Below are 23,586 nucleotides of genomic sequence, written 5' to 3'. Positions count from 1 at the left end.
ATTTTCCTATGGCGCAGTGACTTGGACATTTTTCTCCACTTTAGCTTTTGAATGGGTGCGAAGACCTGAGAGAGGGAGAGAGAGAGAGAGAGACAGACAGAGGTTTTCGTTTTGGAACTATTACATTCTATGCTGATGTCTTCGCTTCTATGTTTGGGTAATATGCCTTTATTTTCCATAAAGCTGTCATGCTAATCAATGAATGTTATTGAAATGTAACTTTTCTTTCAGGATTTATTGTATAACTGAATTATTTTCATTTTAATAAAACGTAGAGGTCATGCTAGGAGATTAAATCTCTAAATAAAAATTAAAATAATGGAGAATTAAGCTGATCTTTTTGTCCATAGTTAACTTTTACGAGCAGATCAAATATAATACATGATTAGTGGGGTGTTTCTAAAATTTCCTCTTACAAAAACCATGGTATTAGAAATAAAACTGCAGTTGTAAATAATGTATAAACTTAGTTTAGACACTCCGCTATAGCACCGTGACTCCTCTTTTAGATCGTTACTGAATCCTCGGAGCAGATTAAATGAGTGTATGAATGTAAGGTAAGAATGATGGGCCCAGTTGTAAGAGAATAGTGGGTAGCTCCATGGGTAAGGTGATGGTTTTATGAAGAATTTTTGGAGCCGTGCTGCGCCAGTAATACTTGGTAGCAGAGCATTGGTTGCTATAAGTTAATTAGGATATATGATGTGTAGAATAGAATATATAGAATCGTGATGTACAGAATTTTTGGACTAACATCTGTTGAGTTCGTATTGCGTTATATGTAGTCTGGAAAAGGCTTCCGGATAGTGTGGGAAGCTGGTCACTCTGTCTGCAGGCAGAGGAAGTGTGGCAAATGAAGTCGCACATCACATAGTCTGTTTCAAAGTGGTGACATCGTCGAAGGGTACAAGTTTAGGGACTTTTACGTGTAAAAGTGGTAAATGTATAGCGAGGGCAGCCTGTGAAATCTTGGGTTTTGGGTACAAGGATCATTGCGTATTCTGTCTTAAAACTCTAGCTGATATACCTGTTATAAAGCTTAACCTAAGCTTGAGAGAAGGGTAAGGTAGAGGGAAGTGCTACTTTATTGGCGAAAGTAAAAATTCTGTGGTATAGAAGAGGTAAGCGCTGTCTACTGGAAATACAGAATTCTTCTATAATTGAGGAAACTATCCTTTTGGTTTAAGTGAAACAGATCAATGGAGTTGTTTTATGTAGTTACTAACTGATTTTGCTGTATAGAAGTGTAATTACAGTGTGCCGATAAATTTTGTAAAGGAGGGGTCAGTCAAAGCTGCAGAAACCAGAGTAAGGCTGACGTCAAAAGTGTCCCGCGGGGATTGGTCCGAGTGATCAGGACGGAGTAAGGGCTGATTGGTGCATCAGCAAAAGCAGCGAAATAATTGGTTGAGCACTAACGAAATGTATCTTGTTCTAATTGGTGCGATAGTGTGAACCGCGCTGCGATAGGCTGGCGTTACGAAGCAGTTTACGGAAGAGAGAGCGATCTTTTGAAAAGATAGGAGAATTATAACAAAATGGAATTTTATTACAGAATGGAGAAAGAGAAACCTTCATGGTTCCAAAAATTGAAAAATTTATTAAAAAAGGACAAAGTAATTGAAACTAGAGAGGGAAAAATAATTTCTCCACCGAAAACGCCTGCATCATACATGATGACAAAATATGGCTACCATACATGTATATGGTTAGAGAATTGGGCAAGATATACCAGAAATGATGGTGCGTTAGCTTTCCCAGAAGAAGGATCGTTTAGTCTTGCAATATTAAGAAACTTGAGAGACAAAATGATGAAGCTTGAACCAAGACCTAGACCAACACAGTTTGAAGCTTTGGCTGAGTGGGGAGATGAAATGCATGATTTAGAGCATGAAAGGTTCGGAGACTACCTAGGACCAAGGAATAGAGGTCGTAGATTTTGGAGAGAGACACATGAGACTAGAATGCGAAGATGGAGAGATGCTAACATGTGTGATGGGATGTATCCAGTTAGATTGGTAGATGAGGAAAAAGGGCGGAAATGTACAGAAAAGAGAAATAATATAGAAATAGGAAAAAGGAGTTATGAGGATTGTGAGTCTGAGGATACAGTATTGGAAGAGATCTTAAATAGGAGACCACCGGCATATCAAGCAAATTCTATGGGTACAACACCAAGTGCTCCGCGGATAGACTAGCAGAAACTCCTAGAAAGAGTAGAAATTAGATATGAACCAGAAATTAGATATAAACCAGATGTTTCATTAATCGGAACAAGATATACCGGGACACCTAAACAAGGAAATGGAATAGAAAATATGGGAAATAGAGTAGAGCAACAAGTTGAAGCACAACAGAGTACTGCTGAATATATACGTTCAACAAATGAATTAGCTAAAAAGATACAGGAGCTTACTAAGAATATAGAAGCTGTAACTGTCCGGTAACAATAGGTCCAGCAATCCCAGTGTTTGAAAACCAGAAAATAAAAGATTCATCTTTAACTATTCCTTTAAATCAGGGTTTACAAAAAGTAAAAGAAAAGGTTTATCCAGATTTGTCAGAAATTAAACGTACTAACCAAATGACAACGCCAGAATTGACTTTTAATCAGAGTCTTCCTTATAAATTCCCAACAGGAGCAGATTCAGATTCATTAACTCCTGAGAAGAGTGTAGAGAAAATCGATTTAACACAAACTCCAGAGCAAGAATTAAGCGATTGGATCAAGACCTTAAAACTGAAAGAGACAGAATCAAAATTGCTACATGTAGCTAGGTTAAAAGTTGATATGGAAGAACTAATAATTGGAACAATTGGTACAAATAGATTGAAAAATTGTCAGGATGATGAGATCACGTTTATGTGTAAAAGTATTAAGTGGAAGACAAAAAGCATGCATAAAAGGTTTGAAAGCCTAGCAAGAGAGATGGATGTGGATTTTACGAAATACAAAATTTTGCAGAAACCGTATAGAGTGGATTTTACTGACAAAGATATAGAAAATATGAATACAGCAGGGAGAATTACTCAAATAAAAGAATTAATTGTGTTATTGAGAAAATGGGGAGATATGGATAAGTGGAAAATGAGTTGGACAAAGAAAAGAGAGGAAAGCAATGACAAATCAACATTAGCATTCCCAGTAAGAGAAAAGGAAGACGTGGTAAAAGAATTTTCTATGAGAGAAATACCTGGAGGAGGATATGTACATGTACCTTGGAGCAGACAAGACATTTTATCATTCACAAATGATTTTCCCCGATTGAGAGAGAAACCAGTTGAGTGGTATAGACAAGTAGATCGATTTGTGAAGGTTTCAAAAGTCTTATGGGAAGATTTAGATGGGTTGTTTGACATAGTAGTACCAGCAGATTTATGGTCAGAGTTTAAGATTACAGTGGATTGGCCCAAAGAGGAATATCCACGAGAAAGTGACAGGTGCTCCTGGACCTGAAGTGATGCGAAAATATAAACATGTTATAGTGTTTTTGAAAAATAAAATTCCACCAAAAGAAACAGATTGGGTAAAAATAGACAGGACAATACAGGAGGCCAAAGAGTCAGTTCATGCATTTTATGAAAGACTGTTATTGGTATCTAAACAGTACCGTGGATATGAGGAATTGAATGAAAAAGATGTGAGTCATTTTGTATATCGCTTTGTGTTTGGATTGAGACCAGAGATAGGGCCTCCCTGTCGCTCTCCTCCTCTGCTGGTCTCTCTTCCCTCGGCCCTAACCCCCGGCTGCCATGTCTCTCCCCCGCGGGTGCCTGCTGCTCCTGCTCTGCTTCTGCCCGGTGCTGCTGCCAGCCCGGGCGGAGCCCGAGGACTCCGACCTGGCCAAGGAGGAGGAGGAAGAGGACCCCCACGGAAAGCACCTCTACAATGGCGAGATGTTCACTCACGCCATTACCGAGGCGCCACATTTCATCATGTTCTTTGCGCCCTGGTGTGGACATTGTCAGCGTCTGCAGCCAACTTGGAATGAAATGGGTGACAAGTACAACTCCATGCCAGAAGCCCGGGTTTACGTTGCAAAAGTGGATTGTACTCAGGACAGTGCGGTATGCACGGAGCAAGGTGTTCGAGGGTACCCCACATTGAAGTTCTTCAAACATGGCCAAGAAGCTGTGAAATATCAGGGCCCTAGGGATTACCAGACTCTAGAACGTTGGATGTTGCAGATGGTGAATGAAGAACCTGCTCAACCAGAACCTGAACTGGAGCAAGCCAAGGCTCCTGAAGCAAAACAAGGCTTGTATGATCTTACGGCAGCCAACTTCAAGATGCACATTGCAGAAGGCAGCCATCTAATCAAATTCTTTGCTCCATGGTGTGGCCACTGCAAGGCTTTGGCTCCTACATGGGAACAGCTTGCAACTTCATATGAAAATTCTGAGGCTGTAAAGATTGGCAAGGTGGACTGTACCCATCACTATGAACTCTGCACTGGGAATCAGGTCCGTGGATATCCAACTCTCCTCTGGTTTAAGAATGGAGAAAAGGTGGATCAGTGCAAAGGGAAGAGAGATTTAGATTCTCTTAAAGAATACATTGATTCCCAGACAAAGGTTCCTGAAGAGGTCGTGGAGATAGTTGACGAGCCTACTGCTGAGCCAAAACAGGAGGCCGAACCTGCTCAAGATGAGTCTAAGATGCTGACTCTTTCTGAAGCTGACTTTGACCAGACAGTTGCTACAGGTCTTACTTTCATAAAGTTTTATGCCCCATGGTGTGGTCACTGTAAGCATCTAGCACCCACGTGGGAGGATCTTTCCAAAAAAGAGTTTCCTGGCTTAACTGATGTCAAGATTGCAAAAGTGGACTGCACTGCAGAGCGTAATCTGTGGAACAAGTTCTCTGTCCGTGGATACCCATCGCTGTTGCTATTCCGTGCAGGAGAAAAAGTGGAAGAGCACAACGGAGCTAGAGACTTGGAAACGTTACACAGCTTTATAATGCGTCATGCCAGAGATGAACTGTAAAACAAACAAAAAAAGTTAAAAACAAAAAAACGGGCTCCTCTTGGTCCCAACAAATCTTTTGTATATTTATCTCAATCATGTGAAACGGTTGCAGAATGGACATCTTTGTGTGGGGTATTGCTAGCGACCAGGGGTTTAACTTGAGATTATTTTTCTTATTACTTTGCACACAAAATCTCATTGACGTAAATATGAAAATGTGCGAATTATGGTATAGGGCGTAAGATTCTTTAATTTGTAAGCCTCCATGAACCTAAACTCTTTGTAACAACTGAGAGATCTTCAGAAAACGAATTGTTGCTTATCATTTTATGTTCATTTGTGCTGTGAAGGTGTTGGTCTCCAAGTGCATGAATATCAAAATGATGAACATTCCTAGATGTTGTCCAGAGCCATGCTAGATGGGGCCATTACATTTGTACATTCGAAATATTTTTGAAGGGAATACATTTGTTATTTCAGTTAGCCTATGGGAAAACGAAAGTCATCCGATTATCACCATTCTTATTTTTGCAAATTTTTTGATACTTCATTGTTTTGGCAAAACGGACGGACTCAGACACTACTTAATAATCTATGCCTGAATGTGTGTGCTGTAGAAATACAAATCAGTCTCCTTGTTGAAGCATAACAAAACATCTCAACAAAAGGCGGAGTAGACAGAAGTGTCAGTTTTGTTTTCCTTTTACCATTAGAAAAACATTTCAGTTTAAGCAGAAGAATGTTTGTATTCTAGGGCATAATGTGTTACTAGTGACGTCAGAGGTGGGTTCATTGATCCTACTGCGTTGTTATCCATTGCATTACTATAGCCTGTAATCCATTCATTTGATTTTCTTTTTAAGTTGTGGGGTTGGCAGTTAATTAGCTCAAAGACAAATAATTTAAAGCCCAACAGCAGCTGGGAGAGCGCAAGTTCCATACATCTTTCCTGTCTGAAAGCCAATTGGAAGACTGGTCATAAGAGAATAACTACGTGTGCTGTACCCAGAAGTAGTTGTTTTTGCACGTGCAATCTTTTTTAATACAAGAACACGTGGGCTTTTCAACAAGTATTGGTTTCACTTAAAAGCGGTGAGAAGTATTTTCCAAAGTTAATTATGTGTTTCTTTTAAAAGTCCCTCCAAGCTCTTCTAATTTAGCCACATGCCAAGGACTCCATCCTTATGGTTTTGTACGATGCCCAATATGTGTTTTAGTTACTGATGAAGGCTTCAGGTATAACTGAATGGGGCAGGTGTGCAATTCATGGGGTGTCTTAAAGGATCCAATTTAGTGGACTTGAAACCACTGTTAAAATGTTGATGGACTCTTATGCGTTATGGATTGTGATTTCATTGTATCTAGAAGATATGCACATGGCCTTACAACTGCCTCGGTAGTTGTATTTTTTGGGGTTGGGTAGGGCATATATTTAAAAGTGGTACATTTGTTTACACAATGAATTTCGAAATAAACACTTTAAAAAAAAAAAAGAGATAGGGGATATGATTAAACATAATTTAATGGGATGGCAGTCGTGTTCTGTAGACGAAGTCCTGAGACATGCAAAATATTGTAGTGATGAAATTGAGGTAAAACAGAGAAAACTCAAAGATAAAGCAATGTGGGCACAAGTAAAGGTTGAAGAACATCAAGTAGCTCAGTTAGAAAATAAGAATGCAAAAGGTAATCAAAATAGAGTGAAAGTAAATTCTAGCAAACCAAAGTTAACTGGAAATATAGAAGAATTAAAGAAGAAATATCCGTGTCATATTTTGCGGTGGGATGGGACATTGGAGAAAAGAGTGTAAGTATCCACCGAAAGTTAATCTGGAAAATACATCATTGAATCAACAGGTGCAGAATAAGATAATACAGAAACCATCACCACTGCAACAAGTAGTTAATCCAGTGTCAGGTACCACAACCTCCACTTCCTCACAATGTAAACCTACAGAGATACAGTACAGAGACAGGATTATGTGCAGGAAACCAGGTAACGAGAAATAATAGAGTGCATGTGAGTCCACAATATTGGCTGAAAGAGGACGGAAAGGAGTCCGATGATAGTTTCTGACGGTGCCTGAGAGAGGGAGAAGAGTGCCTGCTTGGCATTAATCTAGAGGTAGATCAGTCTGGTCCATATGTTAATGGAAAGGTGAATGATGTACATGTGACTTTCCTAGTGGAAACAGGTGCTACCCGTTCTACTGTTAGATCAGTGGAAATTCAAAATCTTCCTCTCTCGGGTGAACACATTCAAGTGGTAGGTGTAGCAAATCAGCAGATTAAAATGTCCTTAACAAATCAAATTGAAATAGAGATTGGAAATTTCAAAGACATGCATCGATTTGTTGTGTGTGACAGTAGTCCTGTAAATCTCCTTGGAAGGGACATACTGTGTGAAATGAACTGTGCCATTTATTGCTCACCAGATGGCCTAGAGCTCCAAACTCCAGATGAGGATAGTCTGTATAAAATGACAATGACACTAATAGAAGCAGAAAAGAATAAAATGTTTCTTGTGTTTGATCGAGAAAAAATACCCAAAGAACTGAAAGAGGTAGTAAAAGAGCAAGTGTGGAATTTTACAGGAGAAGATATTGGTTTGATGAAAAATGTAGATCCTGTTAAAGTTTCTGTAAAAGAAGGAGTAAGCTATCCGAATACACGTCAATACAAAATGACAGTTGAGACAATTGAAGGAATAACACCATTGATTGAAAAAATTATTGAGCAAGAGATTTTGAGAGAAATAGAAAGCAGTCCTTGTAATTCACCGATAATGGGATTGAAAAAGCCAAATGGAAGGTTCAGAATAGTACAGGACCTGAGAAAGGTAAATAAGATAGTCATTCCATGTTATCCAATTGTGCCAAACCCAGCAGTAATTCTATATCAGATTCCACATGATGCAGAATGGTATACAGTCATTGATCTATGTAATGCGTTCTTCACAGTTCCATTACACCCTGAAAGCCAACCAATATTTGCGTTCCAATTCAAAAACCGAATTTTAGCATGGTGTCGAATTCCTCAGGGGTATACTGAAAGTCCCTCAATCTTTAATCAATTGTTAAAGAAATCATTAGAAGACCTGAGTTTACCTGGACAATCAGTTCTAGTGCAGTACATTGACGATCTATTAGTGGCGTCAAATACAAAAGAAGCATGTGTTACAGACACTGTTACCTTGTTAAATCATCTGGCAGATGAAGGACATAAAGTGTCACCATCAAATTTACAGTTTTGTCAAAAGGAAGTACAATATTTGGGACACAAGATTACTAAAGGAATCAGACAGGTCACCTTAGAAAGGATCAAAATGATACAGGGAATGAAACCTCCAAAAACACAGAGAAAGGTGAGGATGTTTCTTGGAATGGTTGGATATTGTCGACAATGGATTAGTGGATTTTCACTAATAGCTAAACCTTTGCAAAGATTGACAAAAGTAGATGGAAAAGATCCAATAACTCTGAATAAGACAGAACTGGAAGCTTTTGAGCAACTAAAAACAATTCTATGTGAAGCACCAGCTTTAGGAATGCCAGATTATGAAAAAGAGTTTGAGCTATTTTGCAGTGATAGAGAAGGATGTACTTTGTCAGTCTTAATACAGAGACATGGAAAGCTGAGAAAGCCAATTGCATACTTTTCTACTGTCTGGATCCCGATGCAAAGGCATTGCTGGAATGTTTTAAAGGCAGTAGCTGCTACAAGCATGAGTATTGAACAAAGTGAAGGTATAGTGATGGGATTTCCGATGAGAGTGTGTGTACCTCACTCGGTGGAGATTCTCCTCACTAGAAGTAAGACACAGTATCTTACCAATAACAGAATGACAAAATATGAGAAGACAATTCTAGGTACAGACAATGTTACAATTTCAAGATGTATAAATGTGAATCCTTCTACATTATTACCTGATGCCATGAATGTGGAAGTAAGAGATGAAGTGGATCACAAATGTCTGGATGTACTAGAATATTGTACTAAACCAAGGTCTGACATCAAAGTTGTACCTTTACCTGAATCTGACTACATGATGTTTGTGGATGGATCATGTCTGAGAACAGATGAGGGTATATTGAGCGCTGCATATGCTGTTTGTACAGTAGAAGATGTCTTGGAAGCATCTTGTCTGAAAAGGAATCAGTTCAGCTCAAATTGCAGAACTGATTGCTTTGATTCGAGCATGTGAGTTGGGAAAAGAAATCAGGATCACCATAGTGACAGTCAATATGGATTTGGGGTTGTCCATGATTATGGTCAACTGTGGTCCCAAAGAGGTTATATGACTTCGGCAGGATCCCCCATCAGAAATGCTGAATTTGTGAAAATGTTGATTGATGCCATACAATTGCCAGATAAGCTAGCAGTACTTAAATGTGCAGCCCATAAGAAAGGAGATGATTATATAACAAGAGGAAATACATATGTTGATTCAATTGCAAAATACTGTGCCAAAAATCAAGCATCCATTAATCGGGATAGACAAACTGAACATGTTTCAAGTCCTTTGATGCTAACAACTGTAGTGGAGACATGGCAGGAGGTTTAAAAAATGCAGGAAGAAGCTAGTGAAGAACAAAAGGATAACTGGTTAAAGGCAGGATGTAGACAAAGAGAAGAGGATGAAATCTGGGTTTATAAAGATGAAAGACCAGTAACGCCAGATAACATGATTTCAAATATGGCCCGAATGTATCATATTGGAAGAGACGCTATGATTAGGTTGTTTAGACAGACATGGTATAATCCAAAGTTTAGGATGATTGCTGAAAGCCTTTGTCAAAGATGTCTTGTTTGTCAACAACTGAACCCAAGAAGAAAAACTGTTGTGAGTCTGGGAACCATAGGACGGGAGGGAGGTCCATTCACTAGAATGCAATTGGATTTCATTGAGCTTCCTCCATGTAACAGACTTAGGTATGTGCTCGTGATTATTTGTCTATTCTCGCGATGGGTTGAAGCATTCCCCACTAGGAGAAATGATGGAGTAACTGTTGCCAAACTCCTGTTACGTGAGATAATACCACGCTACAGTTTCCCAGTAACTATTGAAACAGATCGTGGAACTCACTTCCACAATGAACTAATGTAAATGATTTGTGAAGCACTGGACATTCATCAAAAGTTGCATTGTGCTTACAGACCAGAAGCTTCAGGGGTGGTTGAACAAGTAAATTGAACAATAAAAACCAGAATCGCCAAAATGTGTTTGGCTACAAGACTGAAGTGGCCTGATGCCTTGCCACTTGTTCTAATGACCCTGAGGAGTACTCCTGACAAGAGAACAGGATTAAGCCCACATGAGATTTTGATGGGAAGAGTAATGAGACAAGCATTTGTACCAGTTGATAAACTGTTGAGCATAAATGATGATATACTGGATTACTGCAAAAATCTGTCTGACGTAGTAACTTCTGTGTTCCATCAGGTGGGAACTGAGTCACAAACGAAAGAAAAACATCCAGCTTGTGATCTAGTTCCTGGAGATTGGGTACGGATAAATGTTCACAGGAGGAGAAATTGTTTGGTGCCTCGATGGCAAAGACCACGGCAAATCACTCTTGTTAGTACAACTGCAGTTAAGTGTGCTGGACTCAAAAGATGGGTGCACGCTAGTCACACTATTCGTGTGCCAGAGCCTGAAAATCTGCAGGAAGAAAGTGAAAGCACCACTGATTCAGATACTGAAGGTGAACCAGAAAGAGATCCAGGTACTGAAGCTCGGCCTGTACGTCGACATCTGGAGATATCAGATACTAGCTCTGCATCAGAAGGAGAAAATGAAATTGTTGAAATACCAAATATTGAAGATCGACCTGTAAGTCGAGATTTGGTAGAGACTGATACCAGCAAGGACACTGAGCAAAGTGGAAAGAAAGCTGGTAATTCGGAAAATAATGAAGGACAGTCTGAAAGCAGGAACCGAAATCTCAAAACTGGTGAATAGGAAATAACTCACGATGAGGATGAGCTTCCAGGTACCAGCTATGGAGAAGTTCCTAACAGAGTTAAAGAACTGACCAAAGACAGTTTAAATTCCGAAAAAGAATCAGATCCTGTGAAATTCATTATAAATGAAACTATAGAAAGATCTGAAACAGAGACAGATGACCGTGATGATGAAAATGAATTGAGGAGAAGTTTGAGAAAACGAACTTGGAGAGTGGATCGAAATACTACTGAACCTGAATTAAAAAGAGTAAGAAAAGGAGATAATTAGCCTAAAGAAATTGATGAACTGACAATTAAACTGGTTAATAAAGCAAAAGAGCAAGATGATCAAGTAAATGAAATAACCAGTCAAAAGGAGTCATTGGGGAAGAAAATAGAAGTTGTGCAAAGGCCAAAAAGAGTGAGAAGACCAAATCAAAAATACAAATCACCTGAGTGGACCTACATGGTGCTGCCTCCAATAAGGGAAGTAAACAGCAGCCATGAGAACTTATATAGCCATGGTCTTGAAAAGGAAAGTGAGTAAAATGTAACAAAGAAAGCAAAAGGATTTTCTAATTGTAACAGTGGAAAAAAAGGTATATATATATCTATCCGAGCGAAAGCTGAAATTGAATTTGAAGGAACATTGTAAGTGGAATAAAGTTGTAAAGACATAATTGAAAGTAAAAAGATTGACATTTTTGCTGTGTAAAAATAAAAAACATGGCTACTAATGAAGTGACTAAATCTACATGTTCTATTTTTAGAAAATGGTGTAGAATGTGGTTAATTTGTACTGGAATATTGATGTTGATATGGTTAATTCTTGCTATTTTTATTCCTTTTACTCCTGACATCGAAAGTCTGAAAACAGAGTCTGAAAGATAAAAATAATGTTTTGAAAAATGAGAAATTACATGTATATAGGCCTGAAATCCATCAAGATAATTCGATTACCGATTTTTCTAAAAATACCTTTTCAAAATTATTGTCTGAATATGTGAGAACCATGGATGCAAGCGACTGCTATGTTTGTGTAAAGTTGCCTGCATCTGTGTCGGAAGGTGTTACCTACCACCATTTGCCATTGACATATGGTGTGACTTGTAGTGTTATATCAAGTCTATTTTATAGATCTGTAAAATTAGAATAATATTATTCTGATTCAGATGATGTATTTGTGAAATTGAAAATTATAGCAGAGCTAAACAAAATAATCTTGCTAAAGTTTTTGGTGAATATTTTTGGGAAACACAAGAATTGACACATGATTATGCTTTTAAACATAATTTGACTTGAGAAATGAAGAAAAAGCTTTTTTGAATATGGTAGAAGAAAGGAGACAACAATATAAGAGACGAGAAAAAGTAAAACAGACCAAATCTAAAAAATGGGAATTTTCAGATGATAATATCGAAGGACATAATGTAAATGTGGCTATAAGTATAGATACACCAATGTTAGGGAAATTATGTATTCAAAGAGATAACACTGTGTATGACAATTACTTTGTGGGCGCAAGTCAATGTGAAGATACATATATTATCAAAGGGGGATGGGGATTTAAAGGTGAAAATGACCAAGTTTACCCGAGCATTTACTTCCTTGTTGGGAACAAAGCTCATTATAGGTTACCTGACCACTGGTATGGTTCATGTTATATTGGATTGGTCTTTCCCAACATTTTCCATGTTGACAGAGGTACGAATGAAATTCATGAAATAGGTAAACACTTAAGTCGTAGAAAAAGAGAAAGTGTAATTGAAATAATAGGTGATGTTTTTGGAGCACTGATACCAGCAGTAGGCATATCATTTAATGCAAATCAAAAATTGTCAACGATAGTAGATAGACTGTCAACAGATACAGCTGGAGGATTTTTACACAATTGCATAAAGAAATAGAACCATTAGAAGTAGAAGGTGTTCTTGAGAAACTTGGTATAAGTTTATCAGCAGTTAGAAATTGGTTTTATGAAATAAGTAGATCTATAATAGGTAAAATACTAATCCCAGTAACTATAATAATAGTGGTGTTCTTAGTTTTGATACTAAGTTGTCAATGTAGGCAGAAAAGAAATATCGTAAGGTCTTTGAAGAAAAAGATTGAAGAAAAACAAGACAGGGAAAGAGAAAAAGGTGATATTGACATGGAGCAGTATAAAGTAAAGTTTTATCAAGAAACAAAGAAATTAGAAGAAACAGAATTGTAACAAGTACTAATTAAAAGAATTTGAAACATGTTGAGTTAACAATTTTCTAAATTTTGGGAGGTATTTGGTGATAAAATCACCAAAGGGGGAAGTTGATGGAGCAAGGTGGGAACAACATTTTTTGTATACCCCTTGTAAGATTAACTTTCCATAACAGTAATAAGTACTAAACGTGTGGTTTTGAAATTAACCAACATAGAGTAAAATGCACACACCAAAATATACGTGGGATACTAATTTGCATGGATTTGCAAAGCATAATTTACTAATTTGTCGTATATTGTGTCATAAAGAGTACGCATGTATTATAAACTAATTGAGAATTGCATGGATGTGCTTTTGTCCGTTTATTTGTGGCATATATCATGAAGATTGGTAAGTAAAACAGCGCATATATGTTGCTTAAAGCAAGGTAAATACTAACCAGGTTATCATAAAAAAGGGGGAGGCAAACAGAAAGGGCTTTATTTCGTAAATGTATACTTATTTGTGTTTGTTTCTATAATAGTTCCTAAATTGAGGCCTACGCGAGTAAAAGAAAGATGGATGCTGACTGAAATTCCGAGATGGCGGTAGAAGTGCGCAGGCGCCAGATCGGAGATGCGAGCTGCCTGTGTCTGAGCAGTATGGGTCAAGGACAGCGTGGCCCTTTTGTGGGGCCTAAGCCAAAAGACAGTGAAGTCAGCATTTGGTTCATGGGAAAAATCCTACAAATAACAATTTAAAGGACACTTCGAAGGAAGTTAAAGTTTGGACAATAACACCACAGTTTGCCGCAATGTGAAGATGACAAGGAACACAATTATAATGAAAGACGATAAGGTGATGCTCATCTGACTCTAAATTGACCAATCACTGACATTCTAGAACTTAAGAGTTACGAATTTAGATAGATAAGAAGTGAAAAAGAGTATAAAAGAGGACATTAGGGACATTGAAGGGAGCTCGCTTTTTGACTTGATCTTTGCACCCCGAGATGCTGTCGGTTTGCGCAATTTTCCTATGGCGCAGGGACTTAGACATTTTTCTCGACTTTAGCTTTTGAATGGGTGCGAAGTCCTGAGAGAGGGAGAGAGAGAGAAAGAGAGAGAGAGAAAGACACAGAGGTTTTCGTTTTGGAACTATTACATTCTATGCTGATGTCTTCGCTTCTATGTTTGGGTAATATGCCTTTATTTTCTTTAAAGCTGTCATGCTAATAAATGAATGTTATTGAAATTTAACTTTTCTTTCAGGATTTATTGTATAACTGAATTATTGTTATTTTAATAAAACGTAGAGGTCATGCTAGGAGATTAAATCTATATATATAACAAGCATTTGCAATGCAATAGGTCTCGCATTTACGCAAGTTTGAGCTATTGACATTGCAAATGACAATGCCTTTTATTTTTGGTTTCGTTTTTAAAACATAAATAAAAAGTTTTGCCATTTACAATGCCAATAACTTAACCTTTGGTAAATGCGAGACCTATTGCATTGCAAATGTTCACATCCTCATTGCTGCCACCCTCCCCAGAAGCGCAGCTGCATATGTTATGTATTAGACTTGGAGGGAAGTGTGCGCTGTTTTGGAGGACTGTACCGAACACTGCTATCAATCCGCTAACTTTAACCAGCACCAAGGTCACCCGCTAGAATTTAATACGCTCCTAGAAATGATCACATTGTGGGCTTTATAGCAATGCACACTTTCGGGTGTGGGTATTCAAAATGTGGAACCGTGGATAAAGTAGTGAGGCAGCATTGGACTGATCTCTATGGAAATTTGTTGTAGGAAATGCCCATTCGTCAGTACATTGGAAATGCTCATGGGGCTGGTGTACAGTCAGTCACATGCCAGGGAAATCTGACACCGACTGACTATGCCCTTTGCCTACTTCCGCCGCTCAGAAACACCGGCCTGTCTGATTAACAGCGATTAATAAGACTTGCAATAATTAAAAGTAAGGTTTGTTTATGTCTTTAGTGCATTCATTTCCAATTTCAGCGAGATATTGTTTCAGAAATGAATGAAGACAAAATATTTCGTCTTTATTAATTTCTGAAACAATATTTCACCTACATGGAAAATAAATGCACTAAAGGCAAAATGTCGCCCGTTTTGTCCCTTAGCTGCCCACTGTGCCAAGAGCTCAGCTACTGAGGTTAATGACCGGACTTGTAATTTGGTGGCTAGTTTCTCAAGCAATATATGGCTGCTAGTCCTTTGAGGAGAATGCATTTTAAGGGGAATAAAGAGGAAACGTGCAGCTGTTGCAAGTAACTCAAAAGTGAACTGTTTCGCCTAAACAGTGGAAACAGGAGTGAACAGTCACTGTTTAGGAGAAATTAATTTCTAAAACAATATCTCTCTAAAATTGAAAATGAGAGCAGTAGTCCGGTGGGGAGGGGCGGGGCAGGGGTTGAAGTCGAGAGACGACGACGATGGAAAATACATTAAAACCAGGCAAAACCTAAAAACGGAAGTCAGGCACTTTTGCCTGAGACGGGGGCGGGGCCTGCAATCCAGCAGAAAGTCCCGCCCGCCGCCACAGCCGCCGCCGCCGAGGAAGAAGTGGAGCGATGAGACACTGAACACGCCGAAAGAGCCCGGTAAGTGGTGGGGATGGGGGTCACGCACGTGTGTATGTGTCTGGAGTGCGTGTGTGTGACTGTGGGGGAGGGGGGTGTGTGTGAGCGAGTGTCTGCCGTGTGTCTGCCGTGTGCCTGCGTGTGCATGCGCTCGCCTGTGTGTGCGCATGCAGAGGGGTGGGGGGTGGGGGCTGCCTATATGTGAAGCGCTCTGATACCTGATTCGGTTCGGGGCTGGGAAATAAAAAAAAAAAAAAAAAAAAAATAAAATAAAATGCTGAGTTATTCTGCGCATGCGCGGGTGAGACGCGCGCTCCCGCGGTGAAATCCGCGAAGGAAACGCTCGTGTCAGATTGGTGTCCACTCTCCCAATAACGGGCAACATTAGGTCTGAAGCAGACTCTCTCAATGCTCACGCATTGAGAGTACGTCTGCTCGACCTAAAAAACGAATGTATGTCTGTCTGTTTGTCCTTTATGCATTACTACACCATTCATCCGATCCCCATGAAACTTTGGGAAGCTGTTGAGTACACTCCCGTGAAGGTTTCTGGCATAAATTTTCTTTGAAATATCTGCCCCCCAGGGCCCTCATAATCTTTCGAATACTGATGTACGCACAAGACGGAAAAACAAAAAATTGTGTATCCACAAGCACTCGAATAAATACATAAAATTAAAACAGCATTCATCCGATCGCCAGGAAACTTTGGGAAGTTGTTGAGTACACTCCCGCGAAGGTTTCTGGCATAAAATTCTTTTAAATATCGGCCCCCCAGGGACCTCATAATCTTTTGAATACTGATGTACGCACAAGACGGAAAAACAAAAAATCGTGTATCCACAAGCACTCGAATAAATAAATTTAATTAAAACAGCATTCATCCGATCGCCAGGAAACTTTGGGAAGTTGTTGAGTACACTCCCGCGAAGGTTTCTGGCATACATTTTTTTTAAATATCGGCCCCCCAGGGCCCTCATAATCTTTCAAATACTGATGTACGCAACAGACGGAAAAACAAAAAATTGTGTATCCACAAGCACTTGAATAAATAAACAGAATTAAAATGACACTTTGAAATGTTTTCCATATTAAAATGAATAAGTTTCAATAAAAATGACACAATGTAAATTGAATGTTATCATAACGAGTTTCCTTGAATTTCCTTTCTTCGGAGATTGCAGCAACGCGCGACGGGTAAGCTAGTCTCTAAGTAAAAATTGAATAAATGGAGAATTAAGCTGGTCTTTTTGTCCATAGTTAACTTTTACTAGCAGATCAAATATAATACATGAATAGTGGGGTGTTTCTAAAATTTCCTCTTACAAAAACCATGGTATTAGAAATAAAACTGCAGTTGTAAATAATGTACATACTTAGTTTAGACACTCCGCTATAGCACCGCGACTCCTCTTTTAGATCGTTACTGAATCCTCGGAGCAGATTAAATGAGTGAATGAATGTAAGGTAAGAATGATGGGCCCAGTTGTAAGAGAATAGTGGGTAGCTCCGTGGGTAAGGTGATGGTTTTATGAGGAATTTTTGGAGCCGCGCTGCGCCAAGACCATCAGTGCTGCAGGCTCACTAGCTGCATTTAATCTACAGACCATGGCAACAGGTAGTGGCACTTTACTAAGGACTTGCAAGTGGATTAAAGATGCCAATTGGGTATAGGCCAATGTTACCATGTTTTAGGGAAGGAGCACAATTTCCTAAGCACTGGTTAGCAGTGGTAAAGTGTGCAGAGTCGGAAGGCCAGTAAAAACGAAGTCAGAAAAAATAGGAGGTCTGATGGCAAAACATTAGGGGTAAAGGACGCCAAGGATGCCAGCTCTAATACAGAGAATCTAGAATTATGTGGTGCAAAGGACCAAATTATGGAGCAAAAATGTAAAGTATGAAGCATATTCTCTGGCAGTACTATTTTCCATTTGAGCTAGAAACACAATTTTTCTTGAAATCTACAAATGTGGCAAATTATGAGGCAAGTGAGGTCAATCCATAATGATGCGGCAAATGCTGCAGCCAAAGAGTCCCACAAACCACTGTCTTCAACATTGGCCATTTGTTTTTACCAAATATTTGTTCAAGGTACGTAAACACCAGTCAAACACTCTAATTACAATCAATGCCCATAGTTAGATGCACTTTGAAGAAAACAGCCCACAGAAAATCCCTCAAAATAAGTATGTAATAGAAAAATACATACTGGTTACCATCTGTAACATGATTCTATGTTGCCATCTAAGAGTGCTGGTGGCATTTACAAACTAATAGGCCAAAATCACCAGAACCCCTTGGTGGCAATATTGGACCATATTACGCTGATACCCATAATGTATCCTACGTATAATATATATATATGAACATACAACATTGACGCCCTTCACAACCTGTGACACAGCAGCACAAAAACTCCTCAGATGCAGTCCTGCATGAGTATTATCCTTTTTATTCTTTTTTCAACTCTTTACATAGTTCCAAAAGTACCTTCCTTTCAAGTGCAAAATAGACAGAAGCAATTATCTCCCAGGCTGACACGTTTCTGCCTTCTACTGGGCCTCACTATTTATATATAATATATATATATATTTTTTTTTTCACTGAAAAAAACAAAGGTTACAGAGAAGTTATACTTAGGAAATAGAATTTAAAAAACTTAAAAATTCACTGGAGAAACAAAGTTTTCAGGGATGTTATAGTTAGGCTGACATTTCATTAGTACAAAACTAGAGAAATTCAGCAGTTATAGTTACCTGAGCTAACTATAATTCATGCCCCCGCATGCACTGCTTTTGACCTTACATATTACCTCACTCATGACATGGTAAAGGACATCACTAATGACATCTCAAACTCGTAGTGTACAAGGGAAATGTCAGCCTAACTATAACATCCCTGTAATCTTTGTTTTTTTCAGTGAATTTCTAAGGTTTTTTTTAATATATTTCCTAAATATAATGTCTCTGTAACCTTAGTTTTTTCAGAAAATTTCTAAGGTTTTTTGTTAACTCTATTTCCCAATTATAATGTCTCTGTAACCTTTGATTTTTTTCAGTGAATTTGTAAAGTTTTTCTAAATTCTATTTCCTAATTATTGGGTCTCTCTAACCTTTGTTTTCTTTGGTGAATTTGAAAAAATATTTAAATTCTTATTTCCAACTATAACGTCTCTATATCATTTGTTTTTTTAAGTGATTTTCTATGGTTATTAAGATTTTATTGATTGTCTTTCATGTCCATATTAGCCTTGGTTTTTTTTAGGTGTACTTGTATAACTTTTCTATTTTGTTCTGTAACTAGATAGTGAACATTAATTCTGCATGGTGCACTACTTATTGTTGAATTTGTAATCTATTTAAAGGGCAAGTACTCCCATTTACAGGTGTATGACTTATCAAAAATTACCACAATGCCACCTCCTGTTTTGGCACCCCGATCCTTCCTAATTATCGTGTAATTGGGGGGCAGAGCAGAAGCAACATTGGGGCCAGAACCCTGTTGTAACCGCGTTTCCGTGAGGAAAATCGCATAGGGTTGCTTATTCCACAAGAGGTCAAAGATGTCATCCTTATGTTTGGGAAGTGACCTGCAATTAATGTTAAAAAAGGTGAATTCCTTGGGAGGTGCAACCCTACTTATAGCAGGGGATAGCTTCTGTGTATTATTGTTGATAGAACCAGTAACATTTGTAATATATTCCCTGCTAAACAGTATATCAAAAGCATAGTCACATCTGGAGCAGTTGTAGTCTGGGGTTTCCAGATTAAGTATATTACAGTCATGCTGTGGGCTCGGATGTAGATCGAATAACTGTTATTGTGAGTAGCTCATATTATCCCTCGTGGTTGGGACAGGGGTCGTGTCCCCAGGCCCCGACCGGATGCGAACGGGCGCAGACGGGCTTGCCTTTGGCGCGTCCGCTGTGTATCGTGAATATCATTGGGTTAAAATAGGTGCAGCAGCTAGACTGCTGACTGAAGGGAGAACCTCCCCCCGCCTTGCAACCGTAAATTAGTATGCCACCAGCTCCCTCCACTCAATCGATGAAACCCGTGGTGGACCGAGGAGCGGGGCGGAGGTGCCTGCCTATCCGAGAAACGAGGATGAGCAAGTAATACCTAATCTTGATGACACATGTATCACTTGTACCTTAAAAGCACAATGTATACACAAATTATAAGCAATGGTGCTTAGACAATAGAATCCTTCTTGTTCCTTCACACATAATCTAGTTCAAAAGACTGTAAATAGTCTCTTAATTATTTGATGATAGCATCAAATTCAAAGAACGGTTTAATGTTTGTTTCTTACAAATAACTTGACTTTCAGAATACTACTTTGTCGATAAGGATGCCTCCGCAGCAAATCCTTTAAGAAGATATTGTTCCTCCAACGCAAATCACAATCCATAAACCAAAGGGTCTGGCTGCAACAACAGAGCAACTCGACTGCCTGTGGCGGATGCAGTAAATTAAAGGGAAACATCCAGCAATTGAAAAAGACCACTGCCATCTCCAAACCTCTTGAGGGTCCTGGAACTATAGTTCTGGATTATGCTATGTCTTGAAGTGCAGTCTCCACAAGCACAAAGCCTTTTAAAATGATGCAATGATACTTGATGAATATTGCCAACCTCTTCACTCTCGGAAAACGATAAGCACAAGTCGGCTCACTACCTTCTCCAGAAGCCCTGAGAAAAACTCTGCTTTCACATATTCAGCTACATCACCAATTTAAAAGACTTGTGGCTGAAGGTAAATGATGTCTAAGTAATGTTGTCCGATAGAGGTCTTAAAGAGGAACTAAAAGATTCTCCGAGTCAGGTGGCTTCTCCCCAGAAGACATAGCTTTCCTTATCACCTTAGTGTTGAAACTAGAGCACAGAGTTAGGGGGAGAGGAATAATTTTTCTTTCTTCTGGAGAGAGAAACCTAGAAGATATCAGGGGTGTGGGTGGGGGAGGGGACGAGCAGAGTTGAAAGTAATGTGACTGGGAAGCATGAGAGGCCCACTCATGCATTAAGCAGTGTAGTAAAAACAATAAACTCTGTTTTAATTTGGCAAGGGGGCCATGCAACAAGTAATTGCCATTAAATGAGTACTCAGTTAGGAAACGACCCAGCCTCCCAGTAAAATAGCGGGTCCTAGTGGGTAATTATGTTCAAACACAGCAGTGAATTCCACAACCACAGAGAGTTGTCCGCAATACGGGTTAACATTGTATTGGTTCTTGGGGATATTAGTAAATTCATTGATACAAAATGTGAGGGCCAACACCATATTCTAACCCAACCTAAAACCCATCCTGAAGCCAACCATTAAGTTGATGGCTTTACTTAAGGAACAAATACTGTTTGATGCCACACATGCTCCAAACGTACAAGTGTTTCTAAGTATACTGTTAAACAAAAAAAAGATGCTTACCTTCCAGAACGTTTACTCCATGGATGTTATAATACAAATCAAGATACCCCATCTATGTATGTGATCCACTGTGGCTGTCCTTTGTTATATTCCCTCAGAGTATCCGTCATGCCTCCATGTATTTGATACCGAGGAAGCTGTATGGGACAACTAGAAAGTGCAAATTTCCTCAGCAGACAATTATTTTTATGGGGTACATTCTGATTTCCAAATGGATCCTACAGTGATACACGCTGTTCTGGATGGACTCCCTCCATCAAACCTAAAAATATTTTGAAGATTTTCAGGTTTAGCCAGTTGTTATAGGTGATCCATGAATAATTATTCACATTTGATCTTTCCATTGACGCAGCTCCTTTAAAGTATTGACCATTTATCTGGACCTCTTCTTGTCAATCTGCATTTCAACCTCTGAAAGAAGACTTTTCTACTGGCTCCACTGTAAAGCAATTGAATCTTGATGTGGCCTGTACAGTGGAAGCAGATTCCTTCAATAGGGAAGTTGGAGCAGTTCTCTTACAAACTATACATCTACTACATCCCCATCGCTTTCCTATCACAAAAATTAAATATATCTGAGAAGTACTAAATATTCTTTGAGAAAGAGCTCCTAGCAATTATTGAAAGAGTCATTAATGGAATAGAGGCACTATTTCAAGGGTGCACAATCAAACAGAAACAGAGGGACTACTTGAAGGGCGCACAACAGTTTATTACTGATCTTACAGACCGTAAGAACCTTGAATTCGTGAAAACAGTTAGTGACAAACCTTTGCCTGCTCTGGCTTCATAGTCACTTTCAAGCAGGTTCACAGAACATCAAAGCTGATGTCTTGTCAGGAAGCCATATGACAAAAGGAGAGGAAACCCGAAGGAATTAATCAATTGTATTTTATATAACACAAACTTGTTCAGGACTTTGAAAAGTTCCTTTTGCAAGTCTATCAGAATATTGATGGGCCTTCTTTTCTCAACAGTGATGTTTTCCATGCAGTCCATGACCGTATTTACTTTCAAGAATGCTGGGTGTGGCTCCCTCTGGTAGAAATACAACAACCCCTGGAATGGTGCTTTGATGGATACAGTACTGGCATTTTGGTGTATGCAAGACCCATGAGTTAAAGTTATTATAATTCTGGATGGAACTCTTAACAAGAGAAGTAAAGGACTAGGTGAACAGTTGTATAATTTGTACATGATCCAAACCCATGGCCCAAAGACCTCCCGGGTTGTGTCATCTGCAACTCACTCATGGATTTAGATCACAGGCCTTCCTTTTCAAGATGGATAAATTACCATATGGGATATAGCAGGTCTCTGCATTAATATGTCCAATGCTGTATCTTTGAAGGTTGTTCTAATTGCCAGGACACTTTCAAAGTTGTTTGTCTTACACATCTTCAATGCACCTGGGTTAGCCGGCAAAATAGTATTAGAAGAGGAGCCCAAGTCAACTAGGTTCTGGAGAGAGATCCACAGACTGTTTGGTATTCAATTATGTTATTCATCTGCTTATAATCCACAGAGCGATAAACAATTAAAATAACCACTCAGAGATTCGAGCAATATCGCCATTGTTTTTATACACTAAATGACAAAAAACTGAACTGATCTACTACCACTGGCTGAATTTGTGTATAATAACTTGACTCATTCAGCTATCAGAAGATCTTCCATTTTTTAAACTTGTGTTCCATCCATGTACATCCCTGTATCAGTGCCTTCATCTTCTTCTTTTATAGTTACCAGTGTTTTAACAGAATCTCTCAAAGGTGGATATGACAAAATGACTTCTTTGTCACAGAAGTTAAAGAAGATGGAAACGATTCCCTGACCACCATTGGAAAAATTCAACCCGTTTTCAACCTTGGAAACTCTGTTTGGTTGTAAACTACCAACTTGAAACTGTTAGGGGTCTCCTGCAAGCTAAACCCCAAAAGGATAAGACCATTCAAAGTGGAAATACTCATTATTCCTGTTACAATACGCTTGGTCTTAACCTCATATCTCCAGTGCCAACCGGTATTCTGTGTATCTCTTCCTAAACCTGTTTATAAATTCAAATGCCTTTTGCACATTTCTGAAAAGTCTTCTCCAGTAAATGTGGAACAACATAAAGGATATTACAACCAACCAATTACTGATTTCAGATGTTGGGGATGGGGTGTGTAGTTCCTGGGGGTGTTGAAAGGTGTATGGGCTGGAAAACAAGTCCTGAGATACAGGAAAGCATGTTCATGCTCTTAGATTGGTCAGTGCTTTGTACAAATTGTACCCAGAGACTCCCAGGTTGTTGATGTCAGAAGGCTTTGCTGGGTCTAAGCGTTGGTATGCTTGTCATAGTCCTACCATCATCCCCTCGCTTAATGCAGACAACATAAAAACACTAACCTACAAGGCCTGATTACAGGGAAAGGTGTGGAATTTGAACACTGCAGCAGCCTAGAAAGCACA

The 23,586-nt window shown here is 38.9% G+C and overlaps 1 protein-coding gene and 1 pseudogene across 1 annotated transcript in view; one reads left to right on the top strand and one right to left on the bottom strand.

The window, feature by feature from the left end:
* Positions 1–23,586, bottom strand: part of APPL2 (adaptor protein, phosphotyrosine interacting with PH domain and leucine zipper 2) — a 697,983-nt gene that overhangs the window by 439,240 nt on the left and 235,157 nt on the right. The window lies entirely within an intron of this gene.
* LOC144817778 (thioredoxin domain-containing protein 5 pseudogene) lies at positions 3,754–5,008 on the top strand (annotated as a pseudogene).

The sequence above is a fragment of the Lissotriton helveticus genome, chromosome 1_1, assembly GCF_964261635.1.
Source record: "Lissotriton helveticus chromosome 1_1, aLisHel1.1, whole genome shotgun sequence".
Lineage (NCBI taxonomy): Eukaryota > Metazoa > Chordata > Amphibia > Caudata > Salamandridae > Lissotriton > Lissotriton helveticus.
This window is presented reverse-complemented; position numbering and strand designations above follow the sequence as displayed.